Consider the following 18,040-nt stretch of genomic DNA (forward strand, 5'->3'; position numbering starts at 1 on the left):
TGTTTTTTTTCCACGAATCTTCACTTTACCAGAACAATTTGAACAAATCTCAGTCCATGACTTGGGCTTGTTAAAGTCCCAATGAAAGTTAAAAAGTCCCAATGATCATCGTCACACACACATCTGGGTGTGGTGAAATTTGTCCTCTGCATTCAACCCATCCCCATTTGATTTTGATCCATCCCCTGCCCTGGGGGATCACACGTCAAAGTCAAATCACAAGTCAAAAGCGGATTTTTCTTTCAAAAAAGAAAAAAAATCTCCCATTGATTTTTTTTTGGGGGGGGAGAGGGGAGCAGTGAGCAGCAGCGGTGCCGCGCTTGGGAATCATTTAGTGATCTAACGCCCCAATTCCAACCTTTAATTCTGAGTGCCAAGCAGGGAGGCAATGGGTTCCATTTTATAGTCTTTGGTATGACCCGACCGGGGTTTGAACCCACAAATTTCCAGTCTCAGGGCGGACACTCTAATACTAGGCCACTGAGCTGCAATGCACAGGAACCAGCAGACATTTTAAACATGAAGTTATGTGACACTAATATATCATCCAAGTCTGGGGCCAAGCTTGATAAAGACATGAGTTTCGTGTGTAAGAACTTGACAGTCTTGACCTAAACCCCACCAATCGGATGCTCTAGGCTCTTTCATCCAACTTCAGATTTTCATACATTTCTGTACAAGCACTTCTACGATGGTGGGCTTCAGCATGGTGGGTGAGGATGAAGATGAACGTGGTGATGCTCACCAAGCTCTTGTATGCTTTGTTTTAGCATCTGAAACTGCCTTGCTCTCCTACACCTTTCACCCCGGCGGCTATAGGGGGGGAAACTGAAATCAATACTGCCTATGATGAGACGACTGGACTGCATGGGACAGCACGGAGGGGAGGGGGGGGGGGGGGGTGCTGAGGGGGAGTGTGGCGTGGTAACCTGACTTGATGGATGGCTGGTTTAAAAAAAGGGGGGTGATCAATTACCTTGATGGATTGCTTTTTGTAGATTTGAGAAATGAGATGTATGAACGTTAAAGACCGACCGAGGGAGAAATTGCGGATCAGAGGAGCAGCCCGCAGTTTGCATAACATGGAATCTTGTGACAAGTGGCAACTGGTACACCCCTCCCTCCCTCCCTTCCTCCCTCTCCAGTCCTTTTATTTTTCCAAAATGTTTAATCCCCCTCTCCCTATCCTAATGGAGACTCCTCTAGCGGTTCCCCTCTCTCTCTACATTATTCTCTATGCATTTTAATTTTTTTTCCCCACATTCCCCGCCCACTTGCACTCGTTTGAGCCTGAAACTAGAATAGTGAAGCCAAGAAATGGTTAATCTCTCCGGCTGCCGCTATGATTGGCCGCTGCACGCAGCGCCTCAGCCTCCCTGAATGAGAAACAGGGGTAACCAGGCAACTTCAGAGCTGCAAAGGGAGAGAGCGAGAGAGCGAGAGAGCCAGAGAGAAAAGAAGAAGGTAGAGCTTTACAGAAATTTAGATTTAGTTGTAGAACTTTGCGTTAATGTGATTCCACCTTGTGTGCCCGGCAAATGGAATTAACAAATGGATTCTCTTGCACACGCTCTCTGCATGCTCTTCTCTTGGCGCGCTCACATGAAGGGAACGCAGAAATGGATTAAAACGCATACATGGGACACTGGGCTGCATGGGAAAAGGTGAGTGACTTTCTACTTGCAAGAATTTTTCTTAAATGACTGTCATTGAGCTTGAGGATGCATGGCAGCTTCGCGCCGTGTCAAGATTTATGGACAGGACGTGCGTTGGTTTGCTGAATGAAAATGGGCTGCGAACCCGTCCTCCATTTAGAGTCAGAAATACTAAAACAAATTAAACAGAAACATAAATATATTATTTCTGATCGCCAACATTATTTCTTTTTTTCTTTAAAAGGCATATGGCCTATGCAGTTGTCCTGCATTCATTGCGTTACCCAGCTACTGTATGTCGTTTGATTTGGTCTGTAGCGTCACTGTGAAATAAATCCATCATGTTGATCAGACAAAAAGTTTAGATCATTTTTTAACCTCACGCTGTCCAAAAATGACACTGAATGGATGCGTCACAGTTTGTCGTGGGCATCATTTGCACGGTCAGTGGCTCTGACTGAATGTTGAAAAGTGGCAACTTGATACGTTTGGATAACTCGTGTGCGCACACGTAACATACGCACGTACGCACACAGATGAGAGGAGTTGTGTGGGTGGCTGCATGAATGGTTGGATACACGGAGCCCGTCGCCGTCGTGGTATGGTTTCTTCATCTTCAATGTCTGCACGGAACCGGGCAGCTGTCTTGGCTCCTGTTCTTCTCTGCATCGCATTCAGGGTCATGGGTCGTGAGCAGGATAGACACCCTAGTGTTGCGGAAGCGCGGTGGCGTGTAAATCAGGTCAGCGTGTCAGCTGGCGCTCATATTTGGACACACAACATTTATTTGTTCAAGATCGAGATTGATGTTCTGTTCGCTTCATGCGGTTTTAAGTTTGGCTGCTCGTGTGTGTGTGTGTGTGTGTGTGTGTGTGTGTGTGTGTGTGTGTGTGTGTGTGTGTGTGTGTGTGTGTGTGTGTGTGTGTATATATATATTACTTATACTCAGGAGCGACTTATATGTGATTTTTTTCCACAAATTTTCAAAATTCAAAAATCCGCGCTAAACGAACCGCGATGTAACAAGGGATTACTGTCATTTGAACTGCAAATGACGTCACTCATGCCGCGCAGCGGTTTTTTACATAAAGGGCAAAGGATTCGATCACAGGATGACAAAGTTGACGAAGGGCCCCATGTACTACCGGCATCATTAGCGGCTTTGTTTGTAAGTGATATGGAGGACGAAGAGTTTGAAGGATTTAATGATTTGGAGTGACACAGAAGGTTTGAAAAACTATTATGGCTTTTACGCACGCCCGGTCCTTCTCGACGGGAGCTCTCTTTCACCCCCGTGGACGGAAGTCGGGGGCCGGCGCTCGGCCAGGTGGCTGTCCGGGGACGGTGGATGGGGCTCGGACATGGCTTTTACGCACGCCCAGTCATACTCTACGGAGCTTTCTTTCACCTCCGTGGATTGAAGTCGGGGGCCGGCGCTCGGCCCGGTGGCTGTCCGGGGACGGTGGATGGGGCTCGGACATGGCTTTTACGCATGCACGGTCCTATTTAGGGAGCTCTCTTCCACCTCCGTGGCTGGAAGTTCAGTAGTTGTTGGCTCGTTGAACTCTTGTTTTGTTAAATAAAGAGCCGTTTACCAAACTGGTCTTTCCTGGTACTTTGTTAACACTACAATATAGTTATATACTAGATCTCTGCAGCGCACGCACGGCGTTGTTGACATAAAGAACGAGGAATTTGATCGATGGATTTAATGATTTGGAGTGACACAGATGGTTTGATAATATTGTTGTAATATGATAGTTATTTGAAATATACTTTATATATTGTTATATGGGTCTGTGGAATAATTAGAAATGCAACTTACAACGGGTCCGACGTCAGCATATGTTATGAATAACTCTGATTGTTACGTCAGGCCCGTTCTCAGCTCCTCGTTTGTGTATATGTCACGTTAGCATACCGTATCGTTTAGCCTGTTGTTGCTGGTTCATGTCTGTTTTTGGTGTTGGATTTTGACAAATAAATTTGCCCAAAAAGTGCGACTTATACTCCGGTGTGACTTATATATGTTTTTCTTTCACTTTGTTGTGCATTTTATGGCTGGTGCGACTTATAGTCCAAAATTTACGTTACATATATTTATATTTATATAGTCCAGCAAAAAGATCTGACGCATTTGTAGGTTTAAAAAGTGCAAATAAATTAAAGAAACAATTTTTTTTTTTTTTTATGGAAAGTACATATATATATAATGCCGTTTTGTTTTGCTCTATATTGTAGAGGATTGTTGATGGATGAAAGAGAATAACACTGACCTGACTGATGTTGGTGTAGTCATGGTTGTTAGTCTTTCATCCTCTTTAATTAACTTTGCCCCTGGGCTAAAATGCAATGAGTGACAGAATGACCAGTTGAAATGCATAATTCATAACTGGACCATGTGTCTATCAGAGAACTGTTTGTGCTTGAGAGCTCAGGGAAAGAGCAACATGGCCTTGGCATTTACTGTCGACACAGGAAGAAAATAGATAGCAAGCTGTAAAACAGATGACTGGAAATTTGTGGTCCACCATAGTATTGTTGCGGCTTGGTGCGATATAAAAGTAAGACAAGACAGGATTTGGTGCCAGAGTTCATTGGTGACCTCTGACAAACTACCCCAAGTAATCTCCTTAAAGAGGATGCTTTGCAACACATCTTAATCTGAACTCCCCAACTCGATTGTAAGACAATCGGGCGTTTGTACATCCCTCCCCACCCGTCGGCAAACAAACACACTCTCATATTTTACTGTTGTTGTCCAAGCTTGGTCTTTGCTGCATCGTGTAATTTGTGAAGCTTAAGACAGGTCCGAACAAAGCACCAGAGAACATCACTTTTCCAGTAAGAAGGACTTTGTCGGCTCTCCCAGTGGAAGCACGACTCTTAATTTAGCTGCTGACAGCAAAAGCTGTGAGTGGTTTAGGGAGCTACGTATATCTCAACCGATTAAGGCCATAATGCTTTTTCCACTTAGACGCAAGAATTAGAAACAGACTAGGCAAAGAGGTTTTGACATTTTCTTTTCATCACACACTTTTGGGCCACTTGGCCACTACACAAAAGGTGAACATGCAGGGAATATAAAGTACTATTGCAATCTTTCATGGAATATGTCAGAGTTTATCTGTCCATTAATTCACGAGAATAATTGGCAGGTCAAATGTTGCTGACAATTTGTAACTATAGTATTGACAGATGATGATGCACGATTTGTCTTCGGGGCCACATGAAATGATGTGGTGGGGCATATCTGTCCCCTGGGCCTTGACTTTAACACCTATGGTCTAAATCAACAAATAGTCCAGCATCTCGTTGATTTATTAATTGATGAAAAGGTGGCGCAATCTGCCATTATGTTAGGCCATGTTGTGCTGCTACTTTATTGTTTCCCCTCTGATCACAATTTTTGCATTCCCTCTACTTGAAGTGAGGTCCTCAAAGATAATGTGTCTGACTGATAAGGTTACACCGACGTGAGTGTTCATATTGGACACAGTTTCCTGAATCTTTTATAAAAGGGGCTTGAAGAACCTATTATTGTTGATATTGTGTCCGAGTTCTCATTCATTTATTTCTATCGATTTAATTCATGAATGAAGATATGGCCCCTGGCAGAGGCGGGGTCAGAGGTTATTGGGCTTTCCCCAGTTGAACAAAAAGGGGAGATTGCTCAGATAGCTGCGTATTGTGCGGCACTGAATGCTGCACATTCTGTAATGCACAGGACAGGTGCTTTGTCAGTTGTCAGGGTAGTAAAAGGCTCATTGAAAACCATCTGCTCAAGAAAACAAGCTACTTAACATGCAAGGTTGTATGTCGTGATGGAAATGACATTTTAATCGCGCTCAGGAGTGGCCTTGTAAAAAAAATGTAAAAAACATTCAAATACATTTTTCCTGTCTATGGCCTGACTCACTGATGAGTACGGCCATGAGCTATGAAAATCGAAAAAAAAAAATCATAAAAGCTGCCTTGCCTATTGCGGTAGTACAAAGCATACAGATGCAATTCTGGATGTAGCGTTACATAAGCGCGTGTGCCTCAGTTTGCTTCTTGCAACATTTGAATAACATGCATGCTCAGTTAATAAAGGAAGAAACTGGCCAAGGGTGTGTGTGAATGGTTGATTTGTCTACATTAGTCCTCTGATTGGCTGGCAAGGGATTAGCCCGCCTCTTGTGTAAAGCTACAGCTAACCTGTGAGCAGCATTCAAATGCCATGAAGTTTTTTTCACTGGTGACTGCGGCCAGCTCAAATTGAGTTGGCAATCCCAACTCTATGGCATTCTACATCAATCATACAAGAGCCAAATACCATCTCATCACACGATTACTTCCATTGTGTCGCGTGAGTGTCACTAATGGTCCTTGTCCCCTTTTCTGCAACGTCTGGTAGCTGAGTGAAGTATTTAGTTGGGAGGCCAACGGTGTCCGAACGTCAGGCATGTCAGGAGTTGCAACTCGATGCATCACCAGGGACAAGTAACATGCCAAACCAATGATTCATTAGGACTCAATTAGCTGGGAGGCATGAGTCACCTCGCCATATGCCTCGAGTGGCCCCCGTCGCTTTCCTCGTGCTGGCCTTGTTGTCTTTGTTCTATGAACACAAATCACTTTTGGACATTAAACCGTCCGTCTCCGGCCGCCTTGCCTCTGAGCCGGAAATGAGTCAAGATGACCTTCAGCTCAACTCACGTCGTGCCAGTTGGCACAACACACAAAGTAATCATCCATCGCTTGAAATATTAGGCTGGAGAGCTACAGATATTAAGGGGGTAAGAAAGACAGACCCCGCTCAGTATCGACTAAGCACAGCATGTGCTGTCAACAAAATCTAGCTAGCTGCCTTCAAATCTTCTTTGTCTTCTTATCTGTGCCAAGGTAAAAGGATCCTCTCACAGCATTCTCCCACCCTTCTTCAAGTCAGTCTTACACAAACTATTATAACTCCCAATTAGATCAGTGCTGAGGATAGATCAAGAAAAGCTAGCGTTTGCTTTCTTTGTTCTATCCTTTCCTTCTATCGTTCCTTGATCTCAGCTGACATCGAGGCATGCTGTACATGTTTTGTTTTTCTTTCGAAACGTGTATACATAAAGGTCAGCACCTTGACTACTACTTTTCAAATTGCTAACAACTAGTTGTAAATCAATGCTGACCCTACTAGCAGAGATGCTAACCTTGCACATTCAATCGTGCATTTTACTCTGAAATGGGTCCCACTCTGAACACAGCTAAAAATTCACACTTGGAAGACAGTAAAATATTTACGTTAAGCCATGCATGTTTGATTCATTCATGAAACAAAGAGCGTAAATATAACATAACATGCATAACACGGGACGGTCCCGCCGTGCGCTCACGCTATCCATTAACAAATGACCTAAATTCCGCTCTTTGTCGTAATCCGTGGTATTAACCCTTCTCATTACATTCTCAGGGTTAATATGAAGAGTGGCAGTTTACCTCCCAAAATGTGTCTTGATTGAATGTTTTGTGACTATACAATCAAAGAACTGGAGAATAATAATAAAAAAAAACCTTATTACACATGGAAGTCATGATCGCTATGGATTTAGTTGGACTTTTACACAGACACACAACAACACACTGTCATTTAATTTTGATAGGTTAGTGTTTTTGATCATCTTGAGAACAACACACAAGAGTTATGCCATTGTTTTGCTTCTCTGCAAAACATAAAAATAAGTAAATAGATAAATAGATAAATAGATAAACAAATAAATAAATAAATAAATAAATAAATAAATAATTGCTTCTCTGCAAAACATAAAAATAAGTAAATAGATAAATAGATAAATAGATAAATAGATGAATAAATGAATAAATGAATAAATGAATAAATAAATAAATAATACAGTAATCCCTCATTTATCGTGGATAATTGGTTTCAAAACCACCCCGGGATAAGTGAAATCCGCGAAGTTGGGTCACCCTCTCATCTGTACATTTTTCGTGTGTCGGTAAATGTATATGAAACCATTTAAGTGCATACGTTATTACTTGAACATTAAATAATAGTTTCAAACATGTAAATAACACATTAATAGTATGAATAACATACAAAAAATATTGTATAAATATTGAAAATATCAATATTATACGTGCGTGTGTGTGTGTGGGTGTGTGTAACACGTAGATGTGACGTTCTGTTGTTAACCTTTGTTAAACAGGGATCTCTAGTGGTCACAAGTTACCATAGCAGCGCCATGCGCATTTTAGCTAAAGTATACATTCTGTAAATATGATTTTAGGACTCTTTTATTATTATAACAAGGTACAATACTGTAAAATATGTTTTCAGAAGTCTTTTATGATAACTTCTTTTAAAACAAAGTACAACACTGCAAATATGTTTTTAGAACTCTTATTATTTTTTTTTTCCCCCCGCCTACTGCCCGATGACGGCTGGGATAGGCTCCAGCACGCCCGCGACCCCCGCGGGGACTAAGCGGTTCAGAAAATGGATGGATGGAACTCTTATTATATCAACTTGTTTTGGGCTGGAAAAAATCTACGATACAGTGAAGCCGCGATAAACAAACCGCGAAGTAGCGAGGGATCACTGTAATAATAATAATAATAATAATAATAATAATAATAATAATAATAGTGTGACAGCACCACTGGAATATGTTGGGAAAATTAGGGGGATTTTTTTTTTTTTTTATCCCAACTGAACCAGCTCATCTGACCAAGAGCCTCTTGCTTGCATGAACTGAAAAAGCACAGCCTTCCAAATCAAGTCGTGTAAGCGAAGCACTGCCCCAGTTGTCGACACAAGCAAGCAACCACCCAACTGCACTCCTTACCCCGAAACATGTGACCCAATTAATTCATCAGGCTCTCCTCCCCATTCATCTGCTCTCACAGATGCACTACACGAGCAGCACGGCATCCATCACCTTTGAGTGGTGAGGCTGTTGGCTTGCATCTGCTTGCCCCGTGCTCCAATCCCATTACCCACGGGCGGGACTGCAGTAGCAGCGGAAGCAGGCGCTCTGGCGGATGACACACTTTTTTGTTGTTGTGTGTTTTATGAAATATGTCATCAAATCCAAGCTCAACAGGAGTTTGTTTTCCGCTGACAGCCAATTTAAATATTAGCTCTGCGAGGCTGCTCTCACGGACAAGAAAATTTGATCACATTACCCCAATATTAGCCAATTTACATTGGCTCCCGGTCCATTTAAGATGTGACTTCAAAGTTCTTTTGTTAACCTATAAATCATTGCATGGCTTAGCGCCTTCATATCTCGTCGACTTAGTTGTTCCTTATGTTCCGTCTCGTAACCTTCGTTCGCAAAACGCTAGTTTTTTAGTGACACAGAGGGCCAAGAAAATGTCTGCAGGGGCTAGAGCATTTTCAATTCGGGCTCCAGAGCTCTGGAATGCCCTGCCAATGGATATTAGAACTGCTACCTCAGTAGAAACATTTAAGACACGTTTAAAGACGTATTTCTATGATGTGGCCTTTAACCTCTCCCCGACCCCACTCCCCCCACCCCTCCCCGGCTGGGGAGGTGGTTAGGTGACACCCATGCTGACGATGGCTATCTAGATTCTCGTGGACCAATTCACCATGAGGGAACTGCAGTGGAATACCCTCCTGGAGGACACTGCCAGGACAATCGAAGGCACCTCCGACAGCTCTTGGCTTTGGCCTGGGCATCCATTGGTTTCCATATGATGTATTTTAGGTGCCCTCTTTGCATCCATTGCAGCCTGGTGATCCTGAAAGGGGGATCCTTCCATCTGTGGTCCCTTCTCAAGGTTTCTCATTTTTCCCCTGGTCGGGGTTTTTTGAGTTTTTCCTTGCCCTTTTGGGAGCCTAAGATCAGGGGATGCTTTGAGAATTATTGTCAATTGATTGTCTGTGTGAAGCCCTTTGAGACTGCTTGTGATTTAGGGCTATACAAATAAACTTGACTTGACTTGTAGAGTCTTTTTCCTGCTATATTTTTCATCTTCACCCAGGAGGTAATTAATTGAGATGTTTATGCCTGGAAGAGTAATTCAACTCAATTCCTGTCATGTTTTCTTTTCCACTTTGAGCAAAGTATATCACTTCTCATTTGACTGTTTAAAGAGTTGATTCATTGAAAGCAAGGGAGATCATTTGTGTATATGTTGAAGGGAAAGTCTCTTTCAGTTTCAATTGACACAAAAACATCATTATGAACATGATCAGTATTGCAGAAATATGCAGTTTTTTTAATTCGACAGACCTTTGAATTTTTTAATTCAAGAGCCTTCCTGTATGGAGTTTGCATGTACTACCTGTGAGTTTCTGTCTGTGTGCCCTGTGAATGGCTGGCGACTATTTTGGGGTTTGTAAGTGACACAGAGGACGAAGAGTTTGAAGGATTTAATGATTTGGAGTGACACTAAAGGTTTGAAAAACTATTATGGCTTTTACGCACGCCCGATCCTTCTCGACGGGAGCTCTCTTTCACCTCCGTGGATGAAAGTCGGGCCCAGCGCTCGGCTGGTTGGGTGTCCGGGGACGGTGAATGGGGCTCGGACATGGCTTTTACGCACGCCCACTCCTATTCTACGGAGGTCTCTTCCACCTCCGTGGCTGGAAGTTCAGTAGTTGTTGGCTCGTTGAACTCTTGTTTTGTTAGATAAAGAGCCGTTTACCAAACCCACGTCTTTCCTGGTACTTTGTTAACTTTGTTTGTTATATACTAGATCTCTGCAGCGCATGCGCGACGTTGTTGACATAAAGAACGAGGAATTTGATCGATGGATTTAATGATTTGGAGTGACACAGGTGGTTTGATAATATTGTTGTAATATGATAGTTATTTGAAATATACTTTATATATCGTTATATGGGTCTGTGGAATAATTAGAAATGCAACTTACAACGGGTCCGACGTCAGCATATGCGGCGCATACGCGGCATTGTTTACATAAAGCAAGATCGATGGATTTAATGAATTGAAGTGACACAGATGCTTTGATAAACGTGTTATTTATGTAATACTTACTTGAATAGCTGAATGTTACGTCAGGCCCGTTCTCAGCTCCTCGTTTGTGTATACGTCACGTTAGCATACCGTATCGTTTAGCCTGTTGTTGCTGGTTCATGTCTGTTTTTGGTGTTGGGTTTTGACAAATAAATTTGCCCCAAAAGTGCGACTTAATACTCCGGTGCGACTTATATATGTTTTTTTTTTTTACACTTTATTTTGCATTTTATGGCTGGTGCGACTTATACTCCAGAGCAATTTATAGTCCGAAAATGACAGTAAATTGAGATGACATTTGTAGCGGCGCCTGTGGCGAACATGCTCTGCATTTCTCGCTGTGGCGTTGCAGCGAGCAGCTAGCATCGGCCATTGCTACAGCGGCCAGCATGACGTCACCTCACAATACCCTTTCGAGCATCACAGTTGGGGGAACCTCACTGACGTTTTGCTCTAATCAGCCATCAAGTGTCCTGACTTGGAGGTTTCACTCCAGCTCGTATCTGCTCTCTGTGACAAAATTGTTTCTACGACAAAATGACTGTGCGACGACTACCCCGATATATACCTTGCCGTTCTTTTGTAACTGTGAAATATTTCATTTATCATTAGCTGCATGATTAGCTGCCAATTATGCCGGGCATAATTGAATCCCCCCGGTATCGAGAGTGAGATAACATACGAGATGACAAGAGTTTCACAGCCAGTTTCACGCCTCCCATGGCTCTATACGTCGCTGCAGCCTGATTGCTCGAGTGAGATTCATGAGAGACGTTGAGGTGTGCTGGAAGACTCACAAATTATTTGCTGCGTTTTTTTAAATATTTGTTTTATTATACTAAATTATTATAAAGACAACTTGAAATATCAACGTGATATCTGCAAAAGCATATCCTTTTTATATTAATATTAATTATATAATTAGGTATATTGTTTTTTATTATATTATTAAATTTATTATAAAGACACAACTTGAAATATCGACCTGACATCTGCAAAAGCAGATCCCTTTTTATATTAACTATTTTATTTATTATTTATTATTATATTATTACATTTATTATAAAGACAGAACTTGAAATATCGATGTAACATCTGCAAATCCCGAGTTTGCTTTTTGCAAGACGATTATTGTGTTAAAAAACTGTTCTGCACCTTGAATGACCCTAATATATTTGGCTTTATATCGGAAACATACTTTTTAATGTAAGAACTTGTGAAAGGTCTTCTTAAACATACCAACTTTCCATCTTGTATGGTGTCAGTCACCCTTTTTTCTCTCGCAAGCTTTTTCTGCCAGAAGCCGCAATCTGGAAGTGAACCAAACTGAAGACGCTTATTAAATATGTTTCATAAAGGGAGGATTTGAAAGATCTATTTCTGTAGACATTTGATAAGTAAATGAGTCACAGCGAAGATAATCACTTTCACTTGCAGTCAAACATGTTTGGGACTTAAGGACTCTCAGAAATAATTGATGTCAGGAACGGTGCATGAAACCTTTTGATTCTTTTACAGTTCCATTAAAAATATCCAATGGAAACCAAATACTGTTTTCTCCTGATAATGCTCCAAAAGTCTTCCAATATTCTGTAAATATGGACTTCAAAAGTCAAGCCGAATTCCAGAGTTCGAGCTATGATTGGATGTAAAATACTGCATTGAGAAAATTGTGTTCATTTTATTTATTTATTTATTTATTTATTCAGACGTTTCTTTCCCATCAACATGACTTTTTACATCACAAATGACCCAAAAGCAGCAAACAGCACAACATGTATAAGCAATTATGTTCTGAAATTAATTGAGTTAATTTGACCCATGCAGGATTAAAGGGGACAATTTTAGACTGCTAAGCTCTATAGAAACGCTGACAGAATGAGAGAAAGAGAGAACATGGTGGAGGGGGGGGAACGTGCATTTCCCTCATTAATTGCTTTTAGTTAGGTTATGTAGCCACCACCTTTTGTAATTCATCAAAGAAAGAAAGAAAGATGCTCCACTTTGTTTTTCCACAAGCAGCCATTCTGTTGTTCTGTCTGCTGGAGAGCGAGAGAAAATGAGAGCAGAGGAGAACTGGATTGGGCAGGAGGCAAAAATATGAGGGGAGATAAAAAATGAAAGATGCTGGAGAGGAAAATAAAAAAAAAAAGATTCCAGTGATAATGAAACAGAGGGAAGCAAATGAGGGCTGGTGTGGTGTTTGTGCAGACCTTCTGGAGTCCATCCAGCTGTCCTCATCCCAGCAGGATAAATACACAGCAACAAACCTAATCAACACTGTACTAAAGATGGCTCAGGGAAGACACATCACATGAGGTGTTTTGGACAATTGGATAAAACATTTCATAGATGTGACAAGAGTCCAGTTGTTGTGTACTCATCGGCGCATTTCCAGACCTGCTGGAATCAAATTAGAAGCAGAAATAAATTTGAATGTTGTTTCCTTTTGCCATCTGCTTGTGAAACTTTGTTAGCCTCAATATGTATGATATAAAAGTTGTGTGCGGAATCTAAACACCTTTCAGTGGAACCTCTAGAGTCCAGCTAGACCAAAATTTTGGTTGGACGAGTTTTACAAGCCAAGTTAAAAAAAGAAGGAAAATACAGAATTTGCTTCAAATACGTATATGTCTTATACCTTATTGAATAGTAGAAATCGTAGTTTAGATTTCAGGACAGCTAGACTTTCCCCATTGTTTCCTATGGGAGGTGAGGGCTTGAGGTTAAATGTGAACTAATCAATCAGTGTCAATGGTCAGTGATTATGAACCAAAAATGTAAAAATGAAAAACATGTAAAAAAAAAAAAGTAAAAAAGTTATTCTTAATACAATTTTTAATGAATTGGATGATTAATCAAAGTTTTATCCTGCCTAATACTGAAATCAGTATCGGCAAAAAAAAAAAACAACGATCAGATTTTGTACCTTATAAAATAATCTGTCTCTCACTCCATCTAAATGGAAAATAATTTTGCAGTCCACGGGCAGCCAAGCCGGTTAACAGGATAATGGAGAAGTCAACACACAGGGCCGCAGTTGCTGGCCTTTCTGCTGCTGTGCCCTGATGGGCCCAACTCTGCACACAGCTTCAAGGCTCTCTGTGTGGCAACTGTGTGGCAATGTCTACTTAACTTTCCAGCTGTAGCTGCTCACCCTGAAGCAATGGGGCATCGTTCCTCAACACAAACTAAATGAACATCCAAACGTATATCTTTTTTTTTTTTTTTTTTGCCTTTGAGTTTTCCTCCTCGGCGCTTGACTGTAAGTAAGTAAGACGCCCACCTTCTTGTCAGAATTGAGTTGAGCTGTGGTTAAACACGGTGATGTTGGCAGTTCCTCCATCTTGGAAGGCAAGGAAAAGAAAGGACTGACGCGCCAGTATTTCTCTTTTGGGATGGATTTTAGTTTCTAGCTTCGTGCTATTGTTCCCTTCCCCATTTTTCTGCTTCCATTGTATTCAAATGTTCTGTTCTAACAAACAAACAAACAAACAAACAAACAAACAAACAGGCAGGGTTATTTTCTTTTCATTGCCATCCCTCCCTCAATTTTCATCCAATGTGCTCAGTCTAAACTGGAATATCGCAAAATTTGGACAGATTGCCATGAAATTTGGTACAACTAAGCAGACAATGTGCCTTCAGAATGAACACTAATCGCTTTGCTTGACTTCTCCCCCAGCGTAGCCATCTCATCAGATTGGTAATTAGTCCATGTTAATGAAGCAGAAAGATTTTTATGACATCTTTCTAAATTGTTGTTACACATGCTTCGAAGTTTTGCTTTATTTAAATTTTAAGTGCGCGCATGTCAAACTGTAATGATGTTACTAATTATGTGAGCGGCATACGTGGAAGGCATTTTAACGTTTTGCATGATTTGGACCCAAATACAAGGAAAACGGGAGTCTCAAAAAATATTTTTTAATAACATATTTTTCTACAATAGATTATGTAAACTGTAATAAGGCTCAATCTGTGTCCATCCATCCCACTTGTCCTCACGGGGGTTGCGGGAGCCTATCCCAGCAGTCATTGGGCAGTAGGCAGGGGACACCCTGGACTGGTTGCCAGCCGATCGCAGGGCACGCAGAGATGAACAACCACACTCGCACCAAGGGGCAATTTGGAGAGCTCAATCGGCATGTTTTTCTTGGGAGGAAACTGGAGTGCCTGGAGAAAACCCATGCGGCCACGGGGAAAACAAGCAAACTCCACACAGGGCGGGTCGGAGGTAGGATCGAACCGGCACCCTTCTAACTGTGAGGCGGATGAGCTAACCAGTGCTCTACCGAGCCGCCCTTCTGTAACCATTATAAACTTTTTTTTTTTATTATGCAAGTAATGTTCAAGTAACTGTTAGAAATGTAAGCTGACTTTTATCAACTCAAACTTGAAAAAAAAAATCACACACCTGTTGCTCATACTTAAGACTACAATCTAAAACAACCACTTCCCTTGCTTATCATATCGGAACATTTTGAGCCCAAGAGTCATTTGATTCCATTATTTATGTTTAAGTTGCCGTGACACACTTTTAAATTCACTTGGGAGCAAAAAAAACAAAAGATTTCTGTCATTTTAAAAAATGTAGTGTAATTCTCTTACCTTCTTTTAACATTGTCTCTGCTGTGATGCCATCTAAATATGTTTGCTTTAACCATTTGAATCACGCGTGACTAAATTCTCCTTTTCCACAAAAGTGGGTTTTCCACTACCTAAGTTAGGAATCTAATTAGTTCAACCCAGACAAATTAACCAAAATGTTCTCATAGCAGCTTGTAAGGCCACATGAGACTACCTGATTGTTAATTTTAAGGCTACGATAAGGACTAATTTGAAGGGGGGGAGGGGGAACGACGTCATAAGGCCTTGATATAACACTCGAGAACGGGCTTTTGACGTCACAAGGTCGCTCAGCGGGAAGAGCTGCTCGGCTCGGTTGTGACACATGTCCGCTCCATAAACTGGGAGGCATTTTTTAACAAAGATGGCCAGCGCAAGGTGCTAAACTCACGCTGTTGAACAAATGTTCCATTAGCCCTGGGCCACACTAAGCCTTAGCCTGAATGAAATAACGGCGTTCCGTACAAGTCGCACGCAAGCTACAGAGCACAGAAGGTGCCTCTCATTGTGGAGGCATAATTGACCCCAAGTTCATCTATTGCTTCTCCTTGAAGACAAGATCCACAGAGGCTTGTGTCTCAATATAACATCTTACTCTATAATGCAATCGTCTGTTCATTCTGAACCCCAGACAAATCAATGACATGCATGACTGATGACTGCCTAATTTAAGGATAAGGTTGGCCAGGTTTTCCTCACAGCATGCCCATTCCCGTTCAATAGTCAGGTTACGATGTATATAGGCAGGAAATAAACATCTCCAGAGGTGGTTTACAAAATGCGAGCAGACTGAGAAAGACAGCAGTGAGCAAATAATGAAATGCTGGCAGAAATCAACTTCCATCATTTTTTCCCCCCTCTTCACTAAAATGAGCAAAGATATAAATGAGATGGCTTTTGTCTGGGACTTTTGACATCCTGTAACAGTCGAGAGTAGCTGGAGGAACGAGCAATGCTCGTTAACTCTGACCCAAATCATACGAGGCAGTGGAAGATGTTAAAACACAGAGAACACGGTGGAGTGCGGGTGACCTAGATAGCATTGGTTTTGAAGGAAAGAACAAAAAAAAGCAGCTGTACATCACATTAAATCGGTTTCATCAAATACAATAAGGTATGTCTGCTCTCTCTCTCACTAGTAACGGCTTTCTGATAAGATTGTTTTTTGTGACAAGAAAAATACTTCCCTTATCATTCCACATCCTCGTCTGAGAACCATTTCTGCCTCGACCTGACAAACATTATCTATCTGAGCGTGCATGAAAGGAGGCACATGGTCGAGACGCATGAGAACTGGTGCTGATGAGGCAACGGCAACCAATGAGCTGTTGAAGGAAATAAGAGAAGAAAGGAAGGCAAGCAGGCTGCGCCGTGTCTCCATTTGTGCAGTCGTGTCCGCGAAGCTATGCGTATGTTGGCTGACGAATGGCTTGCACACTGTCACGGATCGGAATGGAGCAGGGCGACCAAATGCACCTTGGACCAGGGTTTATTGAGCAAAAGGGGAGTTGGAAGGGAAGATGAGGGGGAACAGACAAAGAGGAACTGGCAAACTAACATAACTTGACCGACCGACCGACCGACCGACTGGCTAACCGAAACATACTTAACAAAGACAGGAACCAAAAAGACATCAAGACGACAAGACAATGATCCCACGGGGCGTAAGGGGCAGACAGGACTTATATGCATGACAGGTAACAAGAGGCAGGTGAGAACAATCAAACTAATCATGGGCACACAGGACGGGAGGGGCGAGCACACAAACAGGAAACATGACAACAGACACAGTGGAACGGCTGGGGACAAGACGTGACACACTCCAGCGGCATGACATTTTCAAGAAATTCGAGAAGTGCGAGGTCTTAATGCATTCCTCTCATGATTGGCTGATCGAGTCACTGCCCTAGCGGTCTTGCATTTATACCTGCTTTGCCATCTATACTGATAGCAGTTGTAAACATATATTATGATGTTTACCTGGTACGGTTATGTGTTTAAATATGACAGTAAATATGAGTCCAGCAAGTGGTAAATTAGATTTTTTAAATGAATTTTATTTTTTTAACACACACTTACAATCATGGTCATGGTTTTGGGTGAAGCCACATTAGAGGCATTTATGTATTTTGTTGATTTTTTTATTTTTTTATTTTAAATCAGTGGAAGAACATGGAACCAGACAGCGCTATCGAAATGATGGGAATACTTGACAATGCGATACAGCAGTTCAGCACTTTTTTGGTCTGTTTAGGGTGAGGGTCTTCTCCAACAAAGACCTGTCACCATGCCAACACAAGTAGTGGCAGCTGCCATGCCAGTTTGGCTCTCCGCCATTGTTAACAGTAGATGATTCAAGGGCATTAAAGCACAACATGGGGGTTGCCCTGCCAGGATTTCCACTACAGTCTGTCGTTTGCCTGCCTTTCTCTTGTGCTGTAGGCCTGATCTTCTGGGGAAAAAAAGTCTTTTCCATGCAAAAAATCCCCACTTGTGCTTTAATGTGCACAATTTACTCACAGGCAGCACATAAAAATCTTCTCCTTCAAGGGTGGCCGCTGAGCAGCATGCACTTGCAGCTCTTTCATTAAGGTTTGATGATCCAGAAGAGCTAATAACATCGTTGTTGATTTGGTAAATCTGCGCCTGCCATGTGTCATGTTCAATTAATCCTGTAATCAACAATCTGGGGGTATATGTCAGTTGAATTTTTGAACCATCTCCATTCCAACATTAACAGTGTCTCCTCCTTCA

General features: G+C 41.8%; 1 protein-coding gene across 8 annotated transcripts in view; it reads left to right on the plus strand.

The window, feature by feature from the left end:
* The first annotated feature begins 916 nt into the window (after positions 1–916).
* The window catches only part of dab1b (DAB adaptor protein 1b), a 39,378-nt gene continuing 22,254 nt past the window's right edge, over positions 917–18,040 (plus strand). For 4 of the 8 annotated variants that reach the window (XM_085929498.1, XM_085929500.1, XM_085929499.1 and 1 more), the window contains exon 1: positions 917–17,920. The gene's annotated coding sequence lies outside the window, so the exon portion shown is untranslated. The remainder of the gene's footprint in view (positions 17,921–18,040) is intronic. The other 4 variants (XM_085929495.1, XM_085929496.1, XM_085929493.1 and 1 more) reach the window with 4 other exon arrangements.

Source organism: Syngnathus leptorhynchus, chromosome 14 (assembly GCF_054491065.1).
Source record: "Syngnathus leptorhynchus isolate UIUO chromosome 14, UIUO_Slep, whole genome shotgun sequence".
NCBI lineage: Eukaryota > Metazoa > Chordata > Actinopteri > Syngnathiformes > Syngnathidae > Syngnathus > Syngnathus leptorhynchus.